At 36.6% G+C, this 27,843-nt stretch overlaps 1 long non-coding RNA gene across 1 annotated transcript in view; it reads right to left on the reverse strand.

The window, feature by feature from the left end:
* The window catches only part of LOC107502644, a 766,462-nt gene that overhangs the window by 606,915 nt on the left and 131,704 nt on the right, over positions 1-27,843 (reverse strand). The window lies entirely within an intron of this gene.

The following is a 27,843-nucleotide window of genomic DNA, read 5'->3' on the forward strand; positions in this document are numbered from 1 at the left end:
CCCCCTTTCTTATTGCTCTTTGATCAAGGATCTGGTAAATTCATTTGCAGTGACATAAATTTAGGATCAGCTATTCTAATGCTATATCTCTCTAATGCTAATGTGTTACACAATGAGCAATTAATTACTCCTCCAGAAATATCTGCATGTTTTCCCATTCGATGGGAAAAAAAAAATATCAACTGTTTATTTGTAGTTGTGATGAGTAGTAGAAAGAAGGCATCAGGATGACAGGGATCAAGGCACAACATTCTCCCAAAATAATACCAAGATGTCATTCACCTATCCTGCCTTCACATTCAACACGAATCACGCTATTTGCCTTCTCTGAATGATAAAGACCTAGCTGACTGTTTCTGCAAAAGAAGTACTCCAAAAGCTTTGTGTAAGGTGGATGGACATTTTCACTCTGTCCTAAGGAGGCTTCGCAGGAGGAAGAAGGAGGGAAACGAATTGATTAATCCACTGCCATGCAGTTTTCTTTTCTGTTAATAAAACCTTCCCACAGGAGCTTCTCTCCCTACCACCACCCTCACTCTCTCCTTCTCTTGTGTGCTACAAGAGATGAGAAAACCAAGTTCCAGGGAGCCAAGCTAATGGGAGGTCCGGACCTGGAAAAGGGGCTTAGATAAGTAGGGGACTCCAACAGACCGTAAAGAGAGTTGAGTTTAGCAACAAGCCACCATCTGTATGTTGAACTGGATGTTCCCTTTGGACTTATTCAGTCATGGAACATTCAACACACATTAAGCCCTTATAGAGTGGGGAATGGGGACACAAATACGAAACAATAAAATGTTTTCCAGGTGCTCAAAGCCTGGTGGAGTAGCTCAAGGCCAGAGCTAGAGGGAGAATTGTTGGGCCCCTGTAATAGGTGGAGAGGAGCTCTGACTAGCAGTGGAAAGGCAAGGAGGAAAACGGCCCCGGAAAATGTTTACTTTCTACCATACCTTAATTTTAAATGAAATGATCTTTAATATTCTTTACAATTATGTTAACCTATTTTACTTACAACTGCCATGGTGTGTCAAGGAAATTTTTGTGGGGGTCTTTGAAGCTGAGAATAATACCTTCTTTAGTATTCTGTGGAACTGCCATCTCTCCCACTTTTTTTTTTTTCTTAAGTCAAATGGGTTTTACTTTTTAAAGGAAAATGTATTTTCCTCTTTTTATCCTGCTGCCTCCAACTCATTTCACAAAATGTGAACATTCCTTCATTTTGTTGAACACTGGCTCCAAGAAATGTCATCAGAATTGCAAAGTTATTCAGTGTCTTGTGACTGTTTTTGCAGTATTTACCCAAGTCTCCTTGTAAATCTATTCAGGAATAAATTTTGTATGCTCTATAAAGCTAACTGTATTCTCAGATATTGCCATTTATAGTTTTATGAGATACTAATTGTGAGAAGTTGATGTTTTCCCTGTCACATATATGTCCTTGTTGATTCTAGAGTATTTTACTTCAGAAAAAAAGCTAAATGGGAATAAAAACAGCACGTAAACCAAGTAGTTGCCAGCAGGGAATGACATGCTTAATTACTGCTGGCTGTGGTCCTTTAACTAAAGAGATAACCTCTGAATAGTTAAAAACACACAAATACATTAATTCTTTCCAAGACAAATCACTTCTAAAATGCAAGGAAGTTAACGATTCAGTTCTATCAAATCTATGATCCTTTTATATCTGACTTAACTCTGGTAGACAGTTCAGTTTTAATGTTTAAGCTCAGCACTAATGCCTTTCTCATTTGCACTCTTGACTCAAAGAAATGACCAGGAGTTGTTGCTATGTAAGTACAGGGCCCATCAATGTGCCTAACTGGCTTGCTTCCCAGATGCTCCTGCCATCTGTTGGAAATGCAATTCAGTAGAAACAGAAGGTAGACAAAAAATGCACTTTTCCTCATGTCTTTGAAAAAGTATGTTTATCATGCTTTAATAATTAGCCATGTAAACAAGCTTTAAATCATGGCTTCAGATACTAAAATAAACATTGCTTGTTTTGTTGTTTTTCCTGCTGTAGAGAAGCTTTGCATCATAATATATCTAAAGTAAGCTTTAATCTCTTTGTCTCCCAGCTCTATAAAGAGCCCATTAAAAGAATAAGTCATAGACAGCAAAATGCAAGATGAGAGAACATTTTGTGCATTTGGTAGAGGTCAATTAAGATTGAAGTAATAAGAGGAATACTAGCCTGTGAGAAAGACAAACTATTTTACTTCTCTCACAGGTATATATGTCTTGGTAAAAATTGCTATTAGAATTTAGATGTGTTTCACAGGCTACTAGTCTATTCAGTATCATGCAATATACACTTAAAAAATTAAGACTTTTTTCAGCACTCATTTTCTGAACCTTAGGCGATATAAATTGTATTCTACCTCACTATTGCCCAAAATATGCTTTAAAAAACATGCAATTGAAGCCTTATATCACTAGTTCTCAAAATTTAGTGTGCATCAGAATCAACAGAGATCGCTGGGCCCACCCCGAGGTTTCCGAGTCAGTAGGTTTGGCGTGGGGCCCAAGAATTTAGATTTGTGACTGATTCCCAGGTGAGGCTGATGCTGCTTTTGTAGACCACAAAGCATTAAAAGAGAGTTATTATGATATTATCGACTATATTCCCTATGCTGTACTTCACATCCCCATGTAGATATCAAATGGGTACTAGACTTATCGGGTGATCACTTCATAAATTAAATAAATGTCTAATCACTATGTTGTATACCTGAAACAAACATAATATTGCATGTGATCTATAATTGAAAAAAAAAATTCAAGAAAGTAAAAATGCAGAGAGGGGAATGACTGGTTTAGGCTATGAAGAGAAAGCCTTTGAGTTTTAGAGCTGAATGGGACAGTAGTGTTAGTAGTCTTTAAATATAACTCTCTTCAATTAACAAGTTATAAAACTGAAGGGCTTTGGACCACCTGACTTGCTGAAAGTCACTTAGTGGGTTAGTCCAAAACAGAGGCAGGTAAAAAGTTCGGCTGCTTTTACCCTAACTCTTAGAACTAAAAACACGCTTGCAAAATTTGCATGTTTAGTTGTACTATCTTTGAATGTTTTTTTTTTTTCTTTAGAAAAATTTAGAACAATGCACAAATGGTGTGGGGCGGGGTGGGGGGTGAAGAGCTTAACCCTGGAAGGCCATGCCCCTACTGACAGGGGAAGAATAAATGTCGTATTTGCCCCCTTTCACCTGGTGACAGGAGTGTTTTAAAGAGGGGATTTAGGGGAGAGAAATGCTAATGGATTAGCTTTATCTCCTAGGTTTTTTAAACGTCTCTCTTAATTTGGTCTGCCTTTTCACAAGTAAGCTCCAAAAGGGCAAAGCCCTGTTATTGTATATTGCATAGGGCCTGGTGCTCAGTCCAAAAGATCTCAAATAATCCTCCTAGGAGCAACCAATTCCCATTTGAGTGGTGGATGCAGATGCTGAGTGAAATAATCAGGAAGCGACACTATCATCTTACAAAAATGTTCACTGTATCTTTATAAAAGTCGTTTCCCTAAAATATATAACAGTAAGACGTTATTACTTTTAAAAGCAAAATGTTTGCTGCCTGTAAATCCTAAAGGTGCGTTCTGTGGATTAGTAAAAGCTTTTCAAATGCCTCTAGCATTACGCAATCAGAAATTCCCTCTTGTTACAAACAAAAGGATTCATTTTACATGGGAGGAATTCCTTAATGGTCAAGGATCATTTTTCCTCTAATCAACCATTACTTAATTTTTGGTTCTGCATGCACCACATGCTCCTCATGTAACTCTGAACAGCAAAGGTTGAGTAAATGCAATCATAAAACTCCATCTTGCTCTGCAGCTCTCAAGGAGGCTGAGCAAACCCAATGACGGGCAAAGGACTATAGCAGAGGCTACCACAGTTCAGCCATTTTCTAACTTGTTTGCATTTGGAGACACTTAACTGTTTGAGACATAATCAGCCCTCATTGCTGGTTGCTATTTCTGTGTGGTTTTGAGAGGCCCAGGCTCTCTGAGGGCACATCTGGTCACACTAATGACTCTCACAGGCAGGGTACTGCCCTATCTGCCAGGTCCTATGGAGACTTCTTGCCCCTACTCTCTCCCCCAGAGGCATCCAGCTCATCACACAACCTTCTGTGGTCCTGGCCATTTGCCTATGCAGAGAAGGGCACTGGAGCAGAGACACAGTGCTGTGGGTCAGCTCAAGGCATGGATTTAATGAAAGGTCTGCTGGAAGCCACATCAAACAGCAGCATGAGTTCACAAATCTGCTCAGGAAGGTAACTTGGAGGGCATCTGTCACAATTCTTTCCCCTGATGGTTAGTTAGCCCTTGTTATGGCTGGAGAGATTTCTTTGCAGTTTTAAAATATTTACTGTATACATCTTACCTTACCCACAGACAACTCTGAAATCATAACACAAGGCTTGTCTCCTCTCTTGGGTGACCCATGGCAAGTGTCCAGCCCCACTTAACACAGTGAAGAAGGGAGATGATGCTTTATAAGGTCATAGTTGGGCAGGGACAAAGCAGTTCATGTGTCACACCTGTGTCTGGTGTCAAGCTCCTGAGATGATTGAAAAACTGCCCTCCAGCTGCTTTTCAGAATCATTCTATGGCATGAACAGCTCAGGAGATGAAGAACTTAAACATTTAACTTCATACACGTTTTAAAATTTCCAAATATATAATAGTATCACATTTCACGGATAAACTGAAAGTCATTAGGTACTTTTAAAAATACATTAAATGAATGCCCCTCCTATCTGCCCAACATCATAATTGTTCAAGTCTCTTTTAAAGGGAAAAATATTGTTAGGCCATCGTTCAAAACATTTTGGGGGATTATTGAATAAGACATATTTTGTGCTTCGGCGAATATCCTCTGGGCCACCAAGGGAAGGAAACAACAAAACACACTCAAGAATAATTTATAAGAAACTCTCAAATCTAAAAGGTAATAGTTCAGATATAATCAGTGTCTCTAGTATCTTGAATGGTTCAGGTGTTAAACCTATCAAGATGAGTCAGGGAATGTAGGCAATCAGATATTCAGGCTCAAACAACTCTTCTGCACAGTATTGTTTCCAAGGAGAAGAGAAGGCTCAAATTAATGACTCATCGGCCTCATATTGGAGCTACCCAGACCCTGAAGAAGATTCATTTATTGTACCCAGAAACTCCTTGTGTATTAGACAGAATTTATTTTCAGTTTATTTGATTAATTTATATTCTCATGTATATATTCCCAGTGTGTATCTACATGATTCATTTATCCCCGAAGTGAATGTTAATTAAGTGCCCATAATATACTAGACTAGAAGCAGTGAGAGATGAAAAGTATAATCACTTTGTTGTTAGTCCCAAGAGTAGAAATATGTTTTATCACTTAAGTAGATGAGGACGTACATGCCCATCACCCCCTGGCCAGTTCCTGCTTGCTGTGGTCATCCTGCTGCGCCCACCTGGCCACCTCCAGGGGTCAGTCCTCTGATGTCTTTCATCTGTCTCCTCTTCTCCTCACAGTAGTCGCTGTCTCTGGTGTTTTCCTCTTCTCCTCACAAGCTCCTTAACTCCAATTGTTTTATGAAATAAGATATTATAAAGTAGATAAAGGATATACTAAAGCCTGTGATTCAGTGTCAGTTCAATAAGTATTTGGTGGATAAATAGATGAATAAATGAATGAGAGAAACAGGGTGCCTATTCTGAGTGAGTTTTGTAGTCTAAAAGAGATAAGTAATATTGTTAGGTAGCTAGTCGGATATGAGTGATGAGCACAAAGGAATAGAGGCCCAGCCTAGAGACTGCCCAAAGAATTCCTCCTGAAACCGCAGAGACAAAGGACAGGAGTATCATAATCTTGGCTGGTCTAATCCGGCTACGATGCCTGGGCAGAAGTATTAGCCTAACCTGCCCATAATGTAAGCCTCATTACAATACTATGTTTATGCCTGGAAGTTCATGAATCTAATTATTACAGACCGCATTCGGGGTAAGTGCATGTGCACTGGGCAAAGAGTTAATATAGCAGCCAGGTGTCAATCAAAATGAACTCATTTGCCACGTACCTAAAAACGACTTAGTAACCAGGGATCACAGTCCTAATATAACACAGACCTCTACCTCCCCTGGGGTTACAGCTATTTTCCCTGGCTGTAACCAGGGGTCCCACCCTCCGGCCCCGGGGTATGTAAACTAGGTTCCAAGTGATTAGCCAGTTTTAGGCTAGATCCATCTTCTACTTCATAAAGTGTCTTTAATAAATGAAGATTTTTCATAATTCACTGAGTTGAAATTCATTTCTTCATCAGTGTTAAGGACCTAGGGGTGTTACCGGAACTTCGATCCCCACAGCCGTCACAATCTGACTGCGTGTATTCAATAAAGCTTGAAAAAGAGACACTTCATAAGGAAATAAGTGCAAGAGAATTAAAGACATACAGGTTGGATCAAATAAAATCTGCATTGCAGGCAATGCTAATTTAAGACCTGACACACACTGCTACCATCTAGCACTTTAAACCATAAAGACATAACTCTAACTTGATCAAAATTAAGTACAACAAAGAAGTTATGCGCTGAAGCTCTAGACTTAGAATGCTTGGATTCACATACTGCCTCTTCACCATGTGCTTGCTGTAGGTACTTGGGCAAAGTATTAACTATGATTTTATGTTCCTGTTCCCACATCTGTAAATAATAGCACCTACTACACAAAGATATGATGAAAATGAAGTAGAATGACCATGCAAAGAAGTCAGAGCGTTAATTTCTCAATAAATATTAGCCATTACTATTACTGCAAAATATTCTACGTGGGTGAGATCTCTCACAAAGGGAAGCCAAGGGACTCTTCTGGTGTCTGTGTTAAAGGCATACATTAATCTTTCTTGATTCCCTGCAGTTATGCTTCGCTCTGCAAGTCCTTCCTGGGCAGAGGCTGTCTGGTAAATGAACACTTGATTTCACACAGCTACATAATATACTTGACGTGAGTACAGTGAACCAGCCAGCAGCACACGGTTCTTGAAGGAAGTGTTCTTTGTACAGAGGGAGAGAATTTAGGGAACATATTACACAACGGAATATGCAAGAAAACCCCCAGAGAATCTGTATGGATATGAAACTATTAGATTTAGCACTTACTGAAATTATTTTCAATCACGCGGATAAGATAAGAAACCATCAAAAAGTTTAAAGTGGAAAAGTTAAAATGTAAAATGTTTGTATTAAGTCCTAAGCTAAAGTTTCATACTCTAAAGGGAAATCTCACCTCTTTTTGGAAAAGGAAATTCATATTTGTTGAGTACTTTGATAATTTAAATTACAATCATGCCTCTCAACCCAAAGGATATTGATTCCAAGTGGTGGTAGTGAGTAAATCACTGTAGAGGACTGTCATTTTCAATTCAATGGCTCTCACTGAAGCTAAAAGCTTTACATTAAACTAAGCCAAAGGCAAATTCAGAAAATGATTTTAAAGAATTTATTTCGAAATGGATGAAATAACAATAGAAGAGTAATAATAATTTCATAAATCTGTCTTGAAAGAAAACTAGCTACCTTATCGGTTTTCAAATGAGAAGAGATTGGAAACTATCCAGCACACATAAAGCAATTTTGATGCTAAAAATTAAAAATGGATGAAGCAACTTTTCATAAAAGTAAAAGAAAAAAATTTCAGACTAAGATCAAGCTCTCAAACTTGAATCTAGAAGGAATTATAATCCCAAAACAATTGAAAATGTTTTAAATATTTTAATCATGCCTACTTTTAATAATAGGAACCAACTCTAATGCCAAAAGGAGAAAAAGTATCTGATATGATCTTGCTCCTGTCTCTAAAGGGGTAATTTTTCAAGCACCCTGGAAGAGTTAAATGAGGGCTGTTACAGAATTTCACACCGGATGATCAACAACATAAATGCAGAAAAGAATCTCATAATTACCAAAGGAAATTTCCAGCTGTGGGCAATTAAAGATTTAACATAGTGACAATGAGAATCTTCCAAACGTGAGGAAAAAATAGGCAATTCACAGAACTTACAGTCTCTGGGAAAATAATAGCATAATCAAACTTCTGACCCAGAGACGTCATGAAATAGTTGGGTTGAATTATCAATGCCCTTGACTCTGGATCAAAAGCTGCATGAATTCAAATATCACCTTGAGTACCAGAATGATTCTCTTTAAGTCTGTATAACTATGGAACATTTAGAAATGTTGATTGCTTATCTAGTGTCCAAAAGTCATGGTGAGAGAATGTTCATTCCCCTTTTTCCAATTCATATTTGGTGAGGAAGTGGAATCTCCTAGGTAAATGGCCTCTAACTATTTTTGCCTCAAGTGCCTCAAGCTAAAATTTTCATTTCCTTTATTTTCTTTATGGTAATACTCCCCATTTAAGTGACTATTAAAACAAGCACTTTTTCTGAGATTTTTACGATTTTTTAACCCAGTTATTCATGAATACTGGTAAATAAAAACCATAGTAATTCTAAACATTTCTAGGCTTGAGATTTCCATCCAATAAAAGTCTAAAATTCATGATCTGGGAAAAGTTATTTTGAATGAACATGTATGTATATTATGAATAAATAGTATTCAATGGGATGTACGTATGTAGTATAGTTGGGTCCAAAATTCACTCACATTTTATAAAGGTCTCTTAATTTGTCAATAATCTATTTTTCTTACTGAGCTCCTACAGGCTAGAGGGAAAATTTAGTTCACAGATCTATTCAATTTAAAGGACAGTTGGGGCCATTCTTTTAAAAAGCCTTAAAAATAATACTGTTCAATCTATTTTTAAATATTCTGGACTTGGCCCAGAACATTTGATTCCTCTCAACTCTAGGGCAATGCTAGTTGGTGGTATTTCCTCCTTCTCTTGGCTTGGTTAGGGTCTGGTAGCTGGCTTCGGTAAACGGGATCTAACCTTGGCTCTCACATGCACACATATCAAGTCTTTGACCCATCTCCATTTAGTCTTCCAACTGAAAGTTCTACTCTTAACATTGACTACGTGATCACATTGCCTCAAATGGAAGCAGTCTCCATGAGAACTCTTTTGCTTTCAAGTGAGCTACATTTCTGAGTAAGAACTTCTGAGTTGCGTCACACCACACAATCCAAGAAAGGTCTGGGAGGCTGCCTCTCCGAATTCACCTCACTTACCTGTCATGAGGTATGCTAAACTTTTCCTCCCATAGTCCTGTGAGAGTGGAAAGAGACTTCCTCTACCTTGTATCCTGTTTCTCCTGCTCTATGGACTCTAGCTCTATGGTTAAGCCTTAATGAAAATAAGTAAAGGTATTTTCTCTATACTTTGGGAAATAGGAATGCGTCCCTCACATTAGCCTTTAATATGTTTCATGTGAGCTCAAAATCAAGTTTTTTTTTTTTCTTTCCATCCTATGTTCCTCCCTATCCCCCATCTCACTCACACCTAGTTTTTAATCACATTGCCTTGCTCAAGAGGTTGGGTAATCACCTTTCCCCACTTCAAAATAGTTAACCTTTTGGCTTGAGGACAAATTAAGTGATGATACTCATAAGATCCAAGAGGGATATGGAGACTTTGAATGAGAAGATTCAGGTCCCAGATTTTGGGGTTCTAATTTAGCATCATATCTCATTTTCTACTTTTGAGTACTTTCTAATGGCATGACTTCATGTAAGTCATTTAACATTTTATAATCCTTTGTTTATCTCTGTAAAAAGAGAAGGAATAATGCATGCTCTTTCTTCATGTATTTAGTGTCCTTGTGAGAGCAGTATGATTTCCTGAGTTGAAAGCAATCTCCAAATGAAAAATACAGGAAACGTAAACTTCTTCCCTTTCAAAATATAAAATTGTTGCATTCCACAGTGGACACATGTAAAGCCAGTTACACAGGCATTTAATGCCTCATTCTATTTGCAGTTTTTTTTTTTTTTTTTGCTTTAAAAGACAGTCAAATGATCACAGATTATCTCATACCATGTTGTTCTATAAACTACTGCTTTACTAGAAGTTGGCTCCCTAGAATACGCTAAAACATTTCTCCTGTGCCTTCAAATTACCAAAAAAGAAAATTGACTTTCCAGTTATTACCCATTTGTTTAGTTGGTTCACTGCTGAGAAACTGGCTTCAAATCAGGTCCTTGTCCCTGGTGACTGTCAGAGTTGCAATGATCATGTGGGGCATAAAGAAAGAGTAAATAATTCAAGGAGTGATGTTTTAGGAAACCCATGTTTTACACAGTGGAGGAAAAGGTCACAGTTCTGATCTGGAAGGCTTCTCTTATGCAAAGAAGCCCAAGACATTGAGACTTACTACTAGACTGTTCTAAATAACACTAACTATTCAATTCTGTATTTCTCTTTCTAGTTAATCTTTATGTCACTGAATAGTACACCAATTATAACACAGACCTGGGTGGCAAGGGATTTTCCAATTTTTAAAGCAAAAAAGTCTTTCATTGTTTACAAGTTCTCCCATGTAAAAATTATTATATGACAACAAATTGTAATATAGAATTCACTAAGAAAATTATCTACTAGTGTTAAAAAAATATCAAGATGAACATATATACCATGTATTTGCCTGTCAGAAACACACACACAAAAAAGAAAATAATTGCTCATTTAATTACCTAAACCAATATACCATTTTCTAACTAAAAAGTGTATTCTAAGGAAAAATAGTTACTTGTCTTAAGGTAATATAGCCATCTTGTTTTATCAAAAGCAATACTTTCTAGTCATACATGCCTAAATTCTAAATTTCATTCAGTGATTACCTAAAAACCGTGCTTACATTTCTTCAAAGGCTCACAAAGAAATATAACTATTTAATCCCATCTCTGACATATTACAGATTATAATGCACCTCAGTTTTTAGAATAAAAAACACTTGTAACTTACATTTTAAAGGCACAGACCCAAGAATGAGAATAAAAAGTTATTCATTCCTTATCAACGTAAAATACCGCTTGGTCTAGGTTTTCTTTGAAGATTTAATGATGGCTCTAAAGTTTCTCCTAAGTTTAAAAAAATTTAGCAGAATGTTTGGTTACTTTCCTGAATGATGACAAACAAGGTAATTATGCCAGCCAATCTCCCCAGGTGGTTCTAATAATCAGGCAAGTTTAGGAAACCCTTCTCTTATCTGGCTATTCCTGGTTATGTCCAAATCTCTTTCTATAGCTTAGATCTCCTTCCTATCACCCATTCTCCTTGGAAGTTTAAACTTAATGAAGAGTCAAATAATCAACCTCCCACTCCTCACCATTAGTGTGTACTTATTATTTTAACTCTCCCTGAGTATTTGCATTTTAACAGAAGATTCCAAAATAAATAAATAAATATATATATATAATGATAATAATTTTTTTAAAAAAAGCTTTTATAACCAAAGTAATGAATCTTTGGTGTAAGTTCGGGTACCTGAATCAATTATTTTCAGTCTTTACCTTATGGCCACATAACACCCTGCTTATGAGACTCTACATTTTTATTCTATATGTAAGGAAAATACCAACAACAACAAGAACCTACATTGATATATTCTTTCTCAGAAAACAATCCCCAGTCAGAAGACAGGCATCTGGAATAACAGAATTTTTAGTTTAATTTTCAATGGAATTCAAAATATTTTTTACTCCATTCTTATTGAGAGGGACAGATGCAATCCATTACAAACTATTTGCCTAATTCAAACCATAAAGAAAATTATCTCTTTTCCATATATCAAATTTAGAGAGGGTGACTGGTTGTGGAGAAGTAATAACAATTCTTGCTTTTAAAAGATTATGGGACTACACTCAGCAATTCCTTCTATGTTACATGAGCACACTGGAGTGTTCCTCTTTAAGATTAGGTCTTGTTTTTTAATTTACCTAAAATAAGTTATTACATACATCTCAGATTTTATTCATAAGAAGGCTACTGTATATATGTAGGATAAAATATGCCCTCTAAAGTGATAAGCTACTTCTATAAATTTGATTGGAACTTTTTGGAGAAATCAGAAAGTTTTTGTCATTTGTACCTTGTACTTAAAGTAGATTTTTCTAAGGTGAGTTGTATTATATATTCCAAAAAGATTCTTTTAAAGATACTCTTTACATCCTACGTTAAAAACACTTAAATACACGAAAAAGATAAAACCTTCCCGTGAAGTTGCAGTTAATAGGTTTATCCTCTCTACCAAGTTCTAAATCGTTCCTTTGGCTGACTTGACCATCTTTGAAGAAACGAAGCCCACATCAATCTAAAGTTTCAGTGGAACAAGGCAGCATTTGATAAACTTACACATTGGGAAAATAGGTGTTTTCCTCAAATGCAATGAAATGAAAGAATCTGATGCTGAATTCTCCTTTACCAGATCTATTTGTCTCTTCTCACTAGACTAGCAAAATAGGTCACTGTTTCATAAAAACAAAAATTTAACATTACATTAATATTTTATGTCTGGCTATGCCTGGCATTGTGGTAATTGTTACAAGAGTATAAGGAAGTACATAAAACCCAAGCTTCATCTCTCTCTTACTAGGCACCACTTAAAATGCTGAAATAATAATAGAGGGTAAATGTGATACAATACTAAACAATTTTGTATATGTTACTGAAATTCTGAGAAAGAGTAATGGATATAGACATGGGATGACAGAATATTTTATGAGATATATGAGACATGAGTAAAATTGAATTTCTAATAAATAGACCAATTTCGAAGACCTAATTTGGCACAGCACAATTGTTCTAGGACTGTGATCTATTATATTAAATGACTTAACTGGAAGCTGAGCAAGAGCTGATCTGAAAACAAGCAGTTCAAGTATTCGAGATGAGTTGGCACTCAAAAAAAAAAAAAAAAATACCCCTAGTAAAAGCAGTAATAATGGTTAAAGAGTATCACTAGTTTACGATCCAGGCTAAAATGAATTTTGATAAGCTTAACCATAGATCATGATTATTTTATGTGGTAAGGTCCATGTGAAAATGGCTATATCTAGTATATCCCAAGTTGCATTTAACTCTCCAAGGACAAGGGAACAGACAGCTTCACCCAGATGAGACTAACTCCTGAGACTAAGGCTGTAATGACAGAATGGCCTTTAATGTGCACACCCTGTGGGACCCTGCTCCAAGCCATACCTGGGCTGCTCTTCCCAGCTTGATTTACCTTGAGGCTTATACTGTTCCATCAGGGATCCTGAAGCTACTCCCAGATTCATGGCCTTCAGAATGCCTTCTCAGCTATCTTACCAATGTGACAGATGCAGCTTGGGAAGCAAAGAACTGCCTGAGTTAGGAAAAATATACTACCATGTCCCTTTCTGAGTACTTGTGTAACTGACAAATACAAATGTTTCAAATACTGCTTTTAGCCACTTGTTAAGGATGATACCAGCACCCTCTCTATGTGACATCCAAGGCAGGCAGTACTAATTGATCACAGAACTCTTTCCAACTGAACCCAGACATGGCCCGGCTTACAACCCTCAACCTAGGACTCCAGCAGCCACTCTCATTTATTCACATTTGGCATATGACACGAAGCTTGTTTGGCATTTCTGGCCTAAAAACTCTTCAGGTATGATGGGATCAAGGGAGAACTCGACACAAACATATTGGAGACAGACAAATGGAAATATGGGATTTTTGAGGTGTTACATTTACCAAATGTGGATCATAGTGCATATGCTTTTAGAGAAAATGGTAGCTATTGAGATAAATTATAAATTTTTGAAAGAATAACAATATAAAAAAGTGTTGGGCTTAAGACTATAATTTGTAAACTTCAAAATATAGTAAAAAAAACAATTATTATTTTTTTAAAGTCATTAGGAACCTACAGATTGATTTCACCATCAAAATCCTGGAAGCATGCTTAGCTGTCATGAAGAGGAATGACTTGCCAGTCATCTAGATAGTGAAGAGTCAGACCTAGAACTGATTCAGAACCATGAAATATCTAAGTTTGCTTCAGTGAGCATCACCTCCACAGACAAAATCAGCTCCTATCTCAGCCTCTTCTCCCTTGAGAGAATTAATCCTTTAAATGCCTCTTTCCAGAATATCGTGGTTAACAGGAAAACATTCTATTGGTAAGAAATGCTCTTTAAGGAAAGTAAAGTTGAATTGACTCTGAAAATCCAACTGTTTTGCCTAACTCGTTTAATTACAAATAGCTAAATATTCAGATGCAGCCAACCACTGCTAAATGTGGTTTCCATTCTCATTGATCCTTGGCAGTCTTGTCTCTGTCAGTGCCCTGAACAGGCTGTGCTTTGAGGAGGAGTGCAGAGAGCCCATTGCTGTGAGTGTAAATAGAATCAATCTGCTCATTTGGGCAAATGTCTTATTGATTAGAGCTGTTAGTATATGCTCTACCTCCAACTTCCCCAGAATACAGATACCTTTATGCTTAGGACATTAAGTATCTAGCAGTATGTCTGCATTCCTGTTGGAATGGCCATAAGGCCTCATAATAATATGGCAACAAATAAATTTAAATTTAGATGTATCAAAGTGAGAAATCGATGGGAAATGTAGGGACAAGAATTAAGATAACGTGAGGCATGATTAGTCAAAGGCTAGAAATGCAGGCATTATAAAATGCAGCATGGTTCCTACATGCAGCTTCCTGTCACTTCGTACAATACTAAAGCAGAATAAAAAAGTCAATTTTAAGAAGTCCTCTGGTATCCCTGAACCTCAGTCACCACTGCTTTAAATCTAGGTGGCATACCTCTTACCTCCAAGGACTACCTTGGAATTAAATGAGGTGATATATGAAAAGTTCCTCATAGTACCGGGCACTTAATGAAGATTTGTTTCCCTTCTGCTCTTAAGTGTCTTTATCTGCAGGGCAGCAAGGGCATTCCCTCAAGTACGAGTGGTGCTGTGATCTAAGGTCTTCAAACAGTCAGAACGGTTTTGTTTCAAGGGAGAGAAGACCCAGTACAAACTGACTTAAATAATACATAAATTTATAGCTCATGTAACCAAAACTCCAGAAGTAATAATGTTGATTTGGGACAAGCTTTGAACAAATGATGTCATCAGGAAACTGTTCTTTCTTTCTCTCCCCTCTGCCTTCCAGTCTGTACCTTCAACTTCAGACTTTGTGGGGGGTCTCCCCACAGCTCCAGGCTCACCCCTTATTCAGCAGCAAATGGACCCACCTCCCAGCATATATACCATATTACCCCACTCTGTCAGGAGAAAAAGGGAGACACTTCTTCCACTAAGTCATACATTCATTATATAGCATGTATGGTTGTTCGTGAACTAATCTCCACAGCCAAAGGGACAGGAAATATTGTCAAACCAAGCAAAGCACAGGTCTGAGAAGGTGATAAGTATAACAACTTAGGAGATCAGGGTACCATTGCCAAAAAATGAAAAACAATGGGTGGTGTGACTGTCAGTTGTCTATTAGAAATGGTAAGTTCTACAGGCTGAATTGCCAACCTGTAGGCATCTTTGCTGTTGCAAGACACTGAGTTTTGAGGATGGTATATATTGCTTAGCATTACTGTGGTCATAGCTAACCAATACAGTAAACAATAGATGCCTAGTACAGGGGAAACATGATGGTGGATTAGATGTGAGTGATAATTATGGAAGAGAGGAGATACTATCAGGTTTAGTAGATATCTTGAAGTTAGGACCCTCGGGAGTTGCTAAATGATTGATTAAATCTGCTGCGAGATATAGAGAAGAGAAAAAGAAAACTAGTATGATGTAGGGCTAAGCCATTCAGAGAATAGCACGGTACCATTTATTAAGATAGAGAACTCTGAAGGAGAAACGGGTTATTGGGGAAAGAGTAATTACAAATCCAGTTTCAGTCATGTTAATTTTAATTTTGAAACACTTAGATTTCCAAATGAAGACACAGCAGAGGAGGTTGGGTATATGTGCTATCTATAGAATGGCAGGTTAGACATTCTCTAAAATCCTTAACAGTTTTTTAACATCATGAGAATCCTTACCATCTCCACAATCTTTGGATTTTGGCAAGTTCCAGCTTAGACAATTTCTATTTACAGTGGTTTATGCTGAGAATGCTGCTTTTACCTGAACCAGACAGAAGCCAAGAAGAATCTTCACAGAATATTAGGTCTTCTAGACAACATAGGTTATGGATTAGCCCACCCAATTTAGCATCCAGAGTTGGCAAAATTCCTTTCTGCCCATTGAGTTGCTTGCTCCTCCGGGAGAGGATAAAATATCTATGGATCTATCCATTAGCATAGAAAACAGAAGCATAATTCTGAGGATTGACCCTTCAGAAGTAACTATCACTAGTTTCATAACCCAAACTTGTATGACGTATATAATTTAGTCTGCCTTCCAAGTTCAGCTTGTATTCAAACAGTATGTTGGATGCTTGAGTTTTCCAGGGCATGCAAGTCCAAGAGTCTTGAAAACCCTTGACAGCTAGCAGCTAGAAGCTATTTTGTCCCATAACTAAGTGCCACTAGTCCACACAACCCTAAAAGGAAGGGGCTCCATCTAAGTATCACAGCATGCATAACAAACAGATCTATGCTGTCATGCTAAGCAGCACCTTTCTTGCATACCCAATTACAAGAGAAGAGAGAAAGAATTACGGGACAGAAAAACAAGGTCTGAGGCTATAATAGAAACTTTCAGGTTGGAAGGAGCCTGCCAAATTCAGTCAAGAAGATCATATATTATTTACAATATAATTAGTCCTTTCAAAACTAAGAGAGATGTGAGAGTGTTTCCTAGAAAGGTCTAAATGTCGCAGTGCCTGGTCTGTCTTTTGCCTTCTCCACTACCTTCACTCTCTCCCCCTAGGTGATCTCATTGCATTCTGTTCTTTTAAATATCATCTGTATGTCAATGATTCCCAGATTTATACCTACCTGATTTTTAGCCTGATTTATATATAAAATTGCCCACTTGACATCTTCACTTAGATGTTTCAAAGGCAACTCGAACTTCATATATCTTACAAAAATCTATTTCTATCACACTAGCCTCTCTCTCTCCCACCCTCAGTCATCATAGTAAAATCATCCCATTTATCCAGTAGCTAAAATATTAAACTAGTATTCATCCTTGACCCTTCCCTTTCTCATTATATATTTATCCATCAAGAAGTCTTGTTGATTTATCCACAAAACATTTTCCCCTTACCTCTTTGCATCTATGCTATCATCACCATCATCTCGCTATACCCTTGAAAATACCTCTCAACTGATCTCCTGTTTCCATCTTCAGCTAGAGAAATCATTTGAATGCATATCAGATCTTATCATTCCCTACTTGAAATGACCAAGTACCATCCCATATGTTTTATAATAGAGTCCAAACTTAAACGTGGCATAAAGCCTAAAGCTGACATGGGCCCTGCATATCTTCTCTCTAATCTTAGCTCTACCACCTTCTCTCTCACTCACTTACCAGCCACGTTGGCCTTCTTTCTATTTCTGGCCCAAGTCAAGGATGCTCCTCCCTCTAGGTCTTTCAGCACCCAGATTAAAAGTCACCTCCTCAGCGACACCTACTTGTCTACCCTCACTGAACAGAGATATCCACGGGTCCGCCAAGTGCTAACACACCACCCTAGTTATGTTCTTCACATCATTCATCACTCTTCTGAACTATCTTATCACTTTATTTACTTGCCTTTTTCTCTCTCCCTGCCAGAATATAGGCTCAAAGACAGCAATGACTGTTTTTGCTTTATTTTCCCACTATTGGGTACCTAGTAAGTAACACATAGTAGATGCTATTGGATATTTCTTAAATAAATCCTCTATTTCAGCGGTTTTCAGAATACCTTTTGTGATGTCCTGGGGTTCTGCTACAGCTCTTCAGTGGCAGAGGGAGGAAGAGAAGGAAGGCACAAGAGTGCAAGAGTGCTGGCTGAGTTTGAACCTTCCATTAATTCACCTGGAACTCCTGCTTTTTTCTGTTTATACAATGGTTTCCATGTAAGATTTTGTTTGCTTATAAGTTTATGTTATGCAAACTATTTGACAACCAGCAGTCCCTTTTCAACATCTCATTTGACATATGAGCTACTTGTCTATGGCCTCAAAATACGCTGGTATAACACTGACCAAAATCTAGGTTCCCCTGACAAAGATGCACAGGCTTTTCACTGTATCTAGTCTATTCTGAAAATCTTAAGTCGGAAATGCAGCTGCTGTTTCTCCCTGTAATTAAATAATAAAGTCACACTTCCCTTGCTACTGTGAAAAGCAATACACTGTCCAGTTTGCTGGATTTTCTCCTAATCTCACTGCAGCACTTTAGTTTAAATGCCAGAACTGCTATTGGAAACGAATCCTAGTTAGCTATTTACCCATGGCTTTCTAAGTAAATAGTTAATACTAAAGCAAGAAACCAAGAGAGATTTTCTTCACATTTAATGTCTTCCTCTGCAAATCAAGCTGTCAAGTAATAGAGTATACCTTCTAGCTACATTGTAGAATAAATGTCAAACAGATTGTAAATTATAATAATCATTTTTATAAACCAATATAAAGGGATTAATTTGAAAGTATTAACTTTAGCTTAATTCATAAAAGCATTTATTAATAAGATAATAATATATATGTTCCCTAATCTGCAATACTCCAGAGTATTGAATGGTTTATTGCAATAAGAAGAGTTTAACTATCACTTTCTCCCAGCTTATTAAGGATTAAAATTTATTACATTTCCTAAATACAACAAATTGAGTGAATGCCACAAAGCATATTCTGCACAAGGCAGATTTGAAATAATGTTTATATCTGGAAAACACAATTTATGGTAACAAAATTCACTTTGGAAAGATATGTATAATGTTCAAATATGGGAAATTGTCCAACAGAAATGTTAATAAAACCTGTAATAAATTAATAAACTATAAGAAGAGATAATACTGAAGACTAAAGGAAGAAACTGTGGTATAGTGGAAGGAACACGTCCTTCGAAGTTAGAAGTTCTGCATTCTGGTATTGTCTATAATCAGTGGGCAGGCCATTTGATGTCTGTGTGTCTCAATTTCCTCATCTGTAATTTAACCACATATTGAACATTTGAGGGCTTCCTCCCTGTAATCTATATCGCTCTTATTTTCATTGAGAACCCATCCAACCCTATTCTCTGTCCTGAGACCTAAATGTGACAGACAGTGCCTTGAACTCCAGGGATGAAAGTTTGATGACTTAAGCCAATCAGCATATTCCATCACTTAGTCACAGCTATTGGTCTAAGAAGGGATGCAAACACCTTAGAGACAGTGAGCCATAATGAAACATTTGGTAGAATTTCTTTCTTCTACAATGACAAGATGAAAGCCCTCTCTTCTGCTAGATAGCATGGTGTAAGAATACAAAATTGGGACTGCAGCAGTGAATGTTGCTACCAAGAAGACAGCCTGAAGACAAAGATGAAACTGACCTATAGAACAGAAGAGAGTCCAGAAAGTCATAGAGAAATGGGGTGGAAACCATGATAATATCCTGAGCCTCTCCCTATGATTATGCTTGATGCCAGTGTAAATCTGGATTTTTCAGTTATTGACTCAATAAAATTCTTTTGTTTATTATTTAGCCAATTTTTGTTAGGTTTTGTTTTGCTTTAAATATAAAATGCCCTAATATATACAGAACTGATCAAATCTGAGCCCTTTTTTAGCAGCAACTGTTGGTTGGTTGCTACAAAAGAATCAGTACCCACTTCTTCCCTGCCCCAATCTAAATCTCAGCACTGCTATGCAGTCTCATGACTCAGAAAAGTCTGTCCCTCTCATCTTCTCTTATGGAAAAAAGGAGAAACTGGTTCCTATAAAACAACCATTTCAATCCAATGTTTCTTGGCGACGGTTGCCTTAAGAAGAAAAAGACAAAGAAAATTCTGTTGAGATTAAAACTTCAGGGAATGGCTTCATAGATCTCAAAAAGACACACAAGGACACTGATGAATAAGGCATTTGTTATGGACTAAATATCTGTCCCCTGCTCTGCACCTGCCCCCACTGCTGCCCCCATTCAAATCCTAAGACCCAATGTGATGGTGCTTGAAAGTAGAGCCTTTGGAAGGTGGAACCTTCATGAATAAGATTAGTGTCTTTATAAAGGAAGCCTGAGAAAGATTCCTTGCCCCCTTCCACCATGCAAGGATGAGAAGTCCACAGTCTGCAACCCAGAAGAGGGCTCTAACCAGATACCAAACCTGCCAGCACTTTGATTTTAAACTTTTCAGCCTTCAGAACTATGAGAAATAAATTACTGTTGTTTATAAGCCATCCAGCTTATGGTATTTTGTTATATAAACCAGAACACACTAAGACAGCCTCAAACTACTGAAAAGCAGCAGCCATATGACCATGAAGTGAGCTAAAGGCAGGAAGAATTTTATAATAGGAAAATACCAGGATCAATGATCATGTCATTGAACTGCTAAGTTAGCTCATCCTGTAGCTAACTGGACTTGAACCTGTTAAGATGATAAATCTCCTTGTCTTAAGCTATTTGGAACTGGGATTTCTATTACTTGCAGCTGAAAGTATTTGAGTTTATATACCATACTAGCTCTCAAATATTTAAATTAATAAAAACTCGCAGCAGTATAACACATTATACTTTTTTAAATTACTTTCAAAAATATTATGTCATTACTGTAAAACTGGTTTTATCAAGATGAGGACCTTTAATCCTTTTCTACAGATAGGAAAAATATAGATTTGAAAGTTTTCCTGATATTCCAAGCATTCTGACCCCTAAATTATTGTTGTTTCCAACTCAAATAATAAAATTATAAGCATATGTTACCATAAGACCTAACAGTTATATTTATTTCTTACCAATAACAAATAAATATGGGATATATGTCACAAATTTTTGAAAAAAGAATAGTAATAAATGCCAACTGGAATGTTAACTGAGTAATTCTAAGAACCCCCATGCACTGCTAATCATGACCAAGCTGGCCTTGTTAAGAAATTAAAATTGAGCTACATAGATGAAATTTAGTTTAGAAGCAAGATGGACATGCTTACCATTAATTTTATAGAATGAAAACTTACTGCTATTGTTCCACTTTCTTTTATAACGTTAAACTGGACTTTCTTTCTTCCTTAAAACAACTAATCAGCTGGAAAGTAATGGTTTCCCAGAGTATAACAGCAAACGGTATGGACTCTTTAATGAGTGGGTGCTTAGTCCTCTCTTCCAATTACATATTCATGTGATTGTCTACCTTACAGGCAAATCCTGCATCAAAGTTTAGTTCTACCACCCACTCACATACATGCAAAAATGAAAAATAATGCATTGGACTGTACAGAGTGGAGGGAGGAAGCTGATAGTCATATAAGTCTCTCTAATTTTAATATAGAACTTTAAAATTATTTCCTAGAGTTCACCATTGGCATAAAAACTAAATGCATCCCATGGCTTAGTAGCATGTCCACCCATGCTATTTGCATGTATTGCATCATCCTTAACCACCTTGCAGCAATCTCATTTGCTTAATGGACGTTACACGCTACTCCTATTCAGACACTTCATTCAGGACTTTCTAAGTGATACCAGGGTTTTACTTTCTATACTCTATAGGGTTGAATGTGAATCTGCCTTAGTACAGTGCTTATCAAACATTAGACCTCCCACGTGTGGACATCAGGGGCTCCATAAACATTAAATTTATGTCAAATATTGAAGAGCTTTTTGGCCAGAGTAGCTAATTCATAACTTTTTACTTATATTACTTCTGTTCAGACTTAGTTAAAATAGGATAGATGGGAAAAAATAGTGTAGATGACAGAGGCTTAGGTTCATCCCTCTTGCAACCAAATCAAAGTTGTGAGAGAAATACAGAGCAAACAGCAAACAAAGTTGCTTGGGATCTAGATGAACAGAAGCATTACAACCAGGGAGAGAAATAATTAATTAACCTGCAGTGGTAGAAGGAAGGAGGGGGCGAAGACATGAGGATGCCCGGTCCACAGAGGCTGAGTAGGGCAGAGACTATGGCAGTGGCAGCCAGCAGCTGCTTAGAAAGGCTGTGTCCATGAGCAGACTTTGGCAGGGATGGACCAGCACCAGGTCGGCTTCACGGGGGGCACCAAAGACTTACAGGGAAACACTGAGTTATCAAATTGAGGGCCAGAGAAGAGGCTCTCTCCTGGGCAGAAGTGCCAGCAGTATCTATTGCTCCTTTGTTGAGCCCTTCACCCTCCCAGTGTGCAGACACAGCACTGCCATAGCTGAGACTCCATGGAACTAGATAAGAGGTTGCTCTGTCCAGAGGATTCTCTGAAACCCCAATTTCCCCAACTCACAGCCCCACCCAAGACACATTCAATTGTGCCTTCAGTGAGTCTGGTGCTCTTTGCTGAGCAATGTCAACTCTGTAGCTGAACCGCTCTCAGGACGGTGCCACTGGACACTTACTGCACAAAGCCAAACTAATAAGACCAAGAGACTTAGAAGCTTTGACAGGTACATAGAAACAGACACAGAAGCAGAAACCATATGAGAACAGAACAGAGATCAAGGAAAAATCATGTCAAGCAATCTCACAGATGCAGAGTTCAAAACACCGGTTATAAAGATGCTCAATGAAATTAAGGGAAGTGCAGATAAATTCAGCGAGATCTTTAAGAAAGATATAAAAAAAAAAACCATAAAAATGGAAATGGAAATTATAAAAAGGAACCAGTTAGAAATAAAGAACACATTATCTGAGATAAAGAATATATTAGAGGGAATCAACAGTGGATGGATAAAGAAGAGGATCAAAACACTTATATAGAGAATGGGAAAGTCAAAGACACTCAATCAGAACAACAAGAAAAAAGAAGTCAAGACTATAAGAATAATTTAAGGATCCTACGGAACAAAATTAAATGTAAAAATATCTGAGTCTCAGGAGTACCTGAAGGAAGACAAGAAATTGAAGATCTATTTGAAGAAATAATGATGGAAAACACCCCTAATCTGGTGAAGGAAACAGAAATACAAGCCCAGAAAGCTCAGACAGTCCACAAAAAAAATGAACCCAAAGAGGCTCATAATAAGACATATCATAATTAAAATGCCAAAGGTTAAATACAAAGAGAAAATCTTAAAAGCAGCAAGAGGAAAGCTGTTAGTTAACTACAAGGGAGCACTCAAAAAACTGGCAGCTGATTTCTCAAAAGAAACTATGCAGGACAGAAGGGCTTGGCACAAAATATTCAAAGCGGTAAAAACCCAGAATCTATAACCAAGAATACTTTATACAGCAAAGCTATCATATAGAGTCAAAGGATGGATAAAGAGTTTCCCAGACAAAAACAAGCTAAAGGAATTTATCAACACCAAGCCAGTATTACACAAATTGTTGGAGGGACTTCTTTAAGAAGAAAAAACATGTATCAAAAACAGGAATAAAGAATGGTAATAACTACATTCCTATCAATAAGTACCTCAAATGGAAAAGAATTAAGTGTTCCAACCAAAAGATGGGACAGCTGAATGGATAAAGAAACAAGACTCCTATATATGCTGCCTATAAGAGACTCATTTCAGATTAAAAGACATGCATAGACTAAAAGGAAGGGAAGAAAAAGATATTGCCTTGATGGACCTAGAGGGTAATGCGCTGAATGAAATAAGTCAGATAGAGAACAACAAATATTGCATGATTTCACATACATGTGGAATCTAAAGAACAAAATCAACAACAACAACAACAAAACAGAAACAAACTCATAGATAGACTATTTTGAGGGCTACTAGATGGGAGGGGGACATGGAGAAAAAGAGCAAAGGGATTAAGAAGTACAAGTTGATAGTTTCTAAATGGACATGGAGATAAAGTATAAGAAAAATAGTTAATAGTTAATAATAGTTAATAAATACACAAAGGGGCAGAGGTACTAGATTTAGTGGGGTGATTACATTATGAGTTATATAGATATCTAATCACTATGTTATACAAATGAAACTATGTTATTGTATGCCAATTAAAATATAAAAAATGCTCACTGAATTGTACAATGTAAATATGAGCAACTAATTGTCTATATTTCAATAAACCTGTGAAAAAAATGAAAAATAAAAATCAGTCCCCCCCCCTCAAAAAAAGTATACTGTCTATCACTTACAAAACCTAAGCCCTAAATCATCAAAGAAGGTCTTCTAAATAAATTTACATGAATTTACTACCTCAAACCTTATGGAAAAAATTGAAAGGCATTTTTGTTTTTCTCCTTCGAAATCCCTAGCTCCTCTTTTGGATGCTCCTTTGGAATAAGCAGAAAGTGTTGTTTCACAGGAAAGTAGGATGACCAGAGGGAAACTCACAGGACTACGTTATTCAGATAAGGGGACTGTAGCCCAGCAAAAGTCACTGAAAAGTCACCCTGAGTCTTGAACACATTTCATTTCCTCTCTTTTATTTTTGGTTTGTATCTTATACTTGCACATCATTTAGATTTAATCTCAAAATGTATAATTTATCCTGTCTCTATGACCCAGATTACTGCCTTCTGAAAACTGATTAAATTGTCAGAATGCTTGATTGAGATACTCCACTTCAGAATGCATTATTTATCATCAGAAAGATGATGGGTGTTTTATCTGACAAATAATGAAAATACAGTTTCTACATTCTAAAAAACTAAAAGTATAAAATATTGGTTAATAACATATTCTCTACATATACAAAAATGAATATGTAAACATAATTAACTCATGTAGTTATACATATATAAACTTATATGTAATAGTATGCAAATTTATACATAAATATCTTTGTGTGTGTATACAGATTTATGCTTTAAGATCATTAAATTTCAAATCCTTGCTAATAATATGATTAACAAGATAATATTGGCATCAGGTATCCATATAAAGAAGAGAAAAATTAAATAAATTGTTTCATTCAGTAAACTCAGACTCAAAGTGATTTAGATAGTAAGGAAATGTATCTTACAAAATAGTCTTGACATTGATAATTCAGTGACTCGGTGATATTATAGAAAGCCCAGGGTGCCTTCTTCTCTCTGATCTGCCTTTAATAGCATCACCTAAGTCCACTTTCGTTTGCAAGGAGGCCAGCAGCAACCACAGCAGTGAGAGAAAAGGAGAGACTTCCACAACTATAGAATTAAACTTTTCAAACTGATTGGGTAGATTTATACCAGTACCCATACCTGGACTAAAAATAGGTCAAATTAGCTGATTAACTCATGCTTGGGTTCCCAAATCAATCAGTATTAGAGATGGGGATTACCATGATTCAATCAATCATAAACTATGCCTGGAGTTAAATTTGGGTTTAACATTGCTCCAGTCAAATGGGTTGAATGGAAAAGGGCTGAGATCTAAATTGAGGTTCTATTAGAAGAAAAAGAGTATTGGTATGCATATTAAGTAGGGAACAAAGAAGGCTCACTACCATTCCATTAAAAAAGACAAGGAAAAATTATATATGTCGAAGATTATCATAATCAGTATTTAATCCATAGTTTTCTGAACAATGAACTAGGAATTAAAAGAGACTAAGTTCCCCTCTCCACTGTTAGATGTCTAATAAGCCTACTCTGTCTCAGAATGCAGTGAAATCGATTCTGAGTTACTAAAATGAGATGGAAGACTCTACCACGGAATGGAGAGCATTGCCTTTGGAGCCACATGGAGCTGAGTCCAAAATCATAGATCTCAGGATCTTTGGCCAACACCTCCAGATGCCAGTATTGCCTTTCAGTCTGGAGCCAATAAAATCTAAACCACTCCCCAACACACACACATACACACACACAAAACATATCTAAGGCTAGGTGGCAATGCTGCTCAGGCAGAACTCCTGCTCTAGCAATAAAATTGCTGGAATTTAGATGAAGCAAGAGAGGCATTGCCAGTGTATTATTTAATGAGGCACTGTGCAACAATGAATGAGAGTTGTCCTAGGCACATCTCTTGCCTCACTTCCATCCTGGTACACCCGTTTCCCCTAAATTCATTTTCAACCACTTGTGCAATCACTGAGTTCAATAAGCTTTCAGTTTAGTTGAGTCATACTTGGTATTTTCATGCCTTCCTTGTCTAAAGATATTTTACATTTGTAAGTTTTAATTTCTTTTTCTGAACACAGAACACACAATTGCTACACTTTACCCTACCCCCATCTCCATCCCCAGCAAGAAGGGGTTGGGTGATTATACGAATGTGTAAGTTATTCTTTTTGAAGTGTTTTACCCTTTGTGGATGAAAGGTGTTTCATGAGTTCAAAGCATTCCCATTATTATCTGTTCACTATTCAGGACAATCAGGGTAATTTGGCAACAGCTTTTCTCCTTGGCAGAAGAAAAGGCTGATTGCAGGGGTAGGGGTGGGGGATTACGTTCAGTTTATGAGAGGTTAAGGTCACAGGCAATGCAAGATAAAAAGCTCTTTGTTTTATGAATAAATAAAAGACTTCTGATTTATCCCCTTATTTCAGAACACCAGCATATACTCATTTTTCGAATGTTTGAAATACCTTTTCCCACAGCATTATTAAAAAAAAACTCCCTCAAGTTATAAATTTAATGTCCCATTTTATATTTTGCAGTCATTAATCTTTACTGTCCAAGCAAACTTTGATGCAGATTTTGATTTAATCAAAATCATGAATTATGTCATTCCAGTGATTCATTGTATTGAGATGTATTTGTTGTTTACAATAATATAATGACTGATATTCATAAGTTAATTCAGGAACACTGGACATCACTAAAAAATGATCAGAATCTCAGGACTATTTGCTTCTAGTAAAAAATTAAGTAGGAATCAGTCATTTGGGAATGTGATTCATTTTACTCATATTCTAGAGGTATATCCAGTAATTATTCAGTTTGTTCTGATAATTGAAATTTTCTGCCCACCACTGCTACATATTTAGCTCTCATTTTGCCAGAAAAAAAAATTTTAAAGATAAATTTTACTCACATATATGTCCAGGAGTTTTATCATGCTTTTTTTGTTGGTTATTTTAAGACATGGTATTATATATATATATATATATATATATATATATATATATATATATATATATATATATATAATCTGTTTTAATTAATTTTAGTCTAGATACCTTTTTCTTGAATAATGAACACTTTTCAGAAGGCAAGTATTTTCTGTTAAAAATGGTGGTTACTTCATACTTTAAAAAAATGCATTGATTTCACTAACATCTGGTCTGAACACTAGGAATTGTGATAATAGATATTCACAAATAAGTTTTCACATTGGCAGTGTGTGTTATCTACTGCTCTTTGTCTACTCATGCAATAACAGGTATAATTAGATGAGGGGGTTTCTATCTTTGCATCACAGTAAACCCTTACTCTCTCTTTAAAGAAGGTTTGATTATGCCTTCCAGGATTGATTCCCTCTCTTCTTAGAAGTACTGTGGCCTTCTGTTAAAGTATCTTTCCTTGTAAGAGTCCTGAATTTTCACAAAAGGATGTCAATCCCATCTCAGATTTGATGATATTAAAGCCTATGATTCTTTACTAGCCTGGCAAACTTAAGTATACTTTAGTTGTATGTTATGAGTCTTTTTTAACTCACAAAAAAGACTGGAAGTTTAGTTTGGGTTATAAAAATTATTGTTAAATTTATTAAAGTTAAAAATTAAAATAACTCACAACCCATTCTTCTTTGGGCTTGTAGATTTAGGTTACCAATCATTCCATCTATTTATAATCTAGTTGATTTAACAATTACTTCTAAAGGGCCTCTGAATGATATTTAGTTATATTAACAAACTTAGCAAAACATCTTTAAAAATGTTAAATAGCATTTATTAAATCCATGACTTTTACTTCCTTCTTAAACTTCCTCTCTGACTT

The sequence above is a fragment of the Rousettus aegyptiacus genome, unplaced genomic scaffold (assembly GCF_014176215.1).
Source record: "Rousettus aegyptiacus isolate mRouAeg1 unplaced genomic scaffold, mRouAeg1.p scaffold_m13_p_8, whole genome shotgun sequence".
Lineage (NCBI taxonomy): Eukaryota > Metazoa > Chordata > Mammalia > Chiroptera > Pteropodidae > Rousettus > Rousettus aegyptiacus.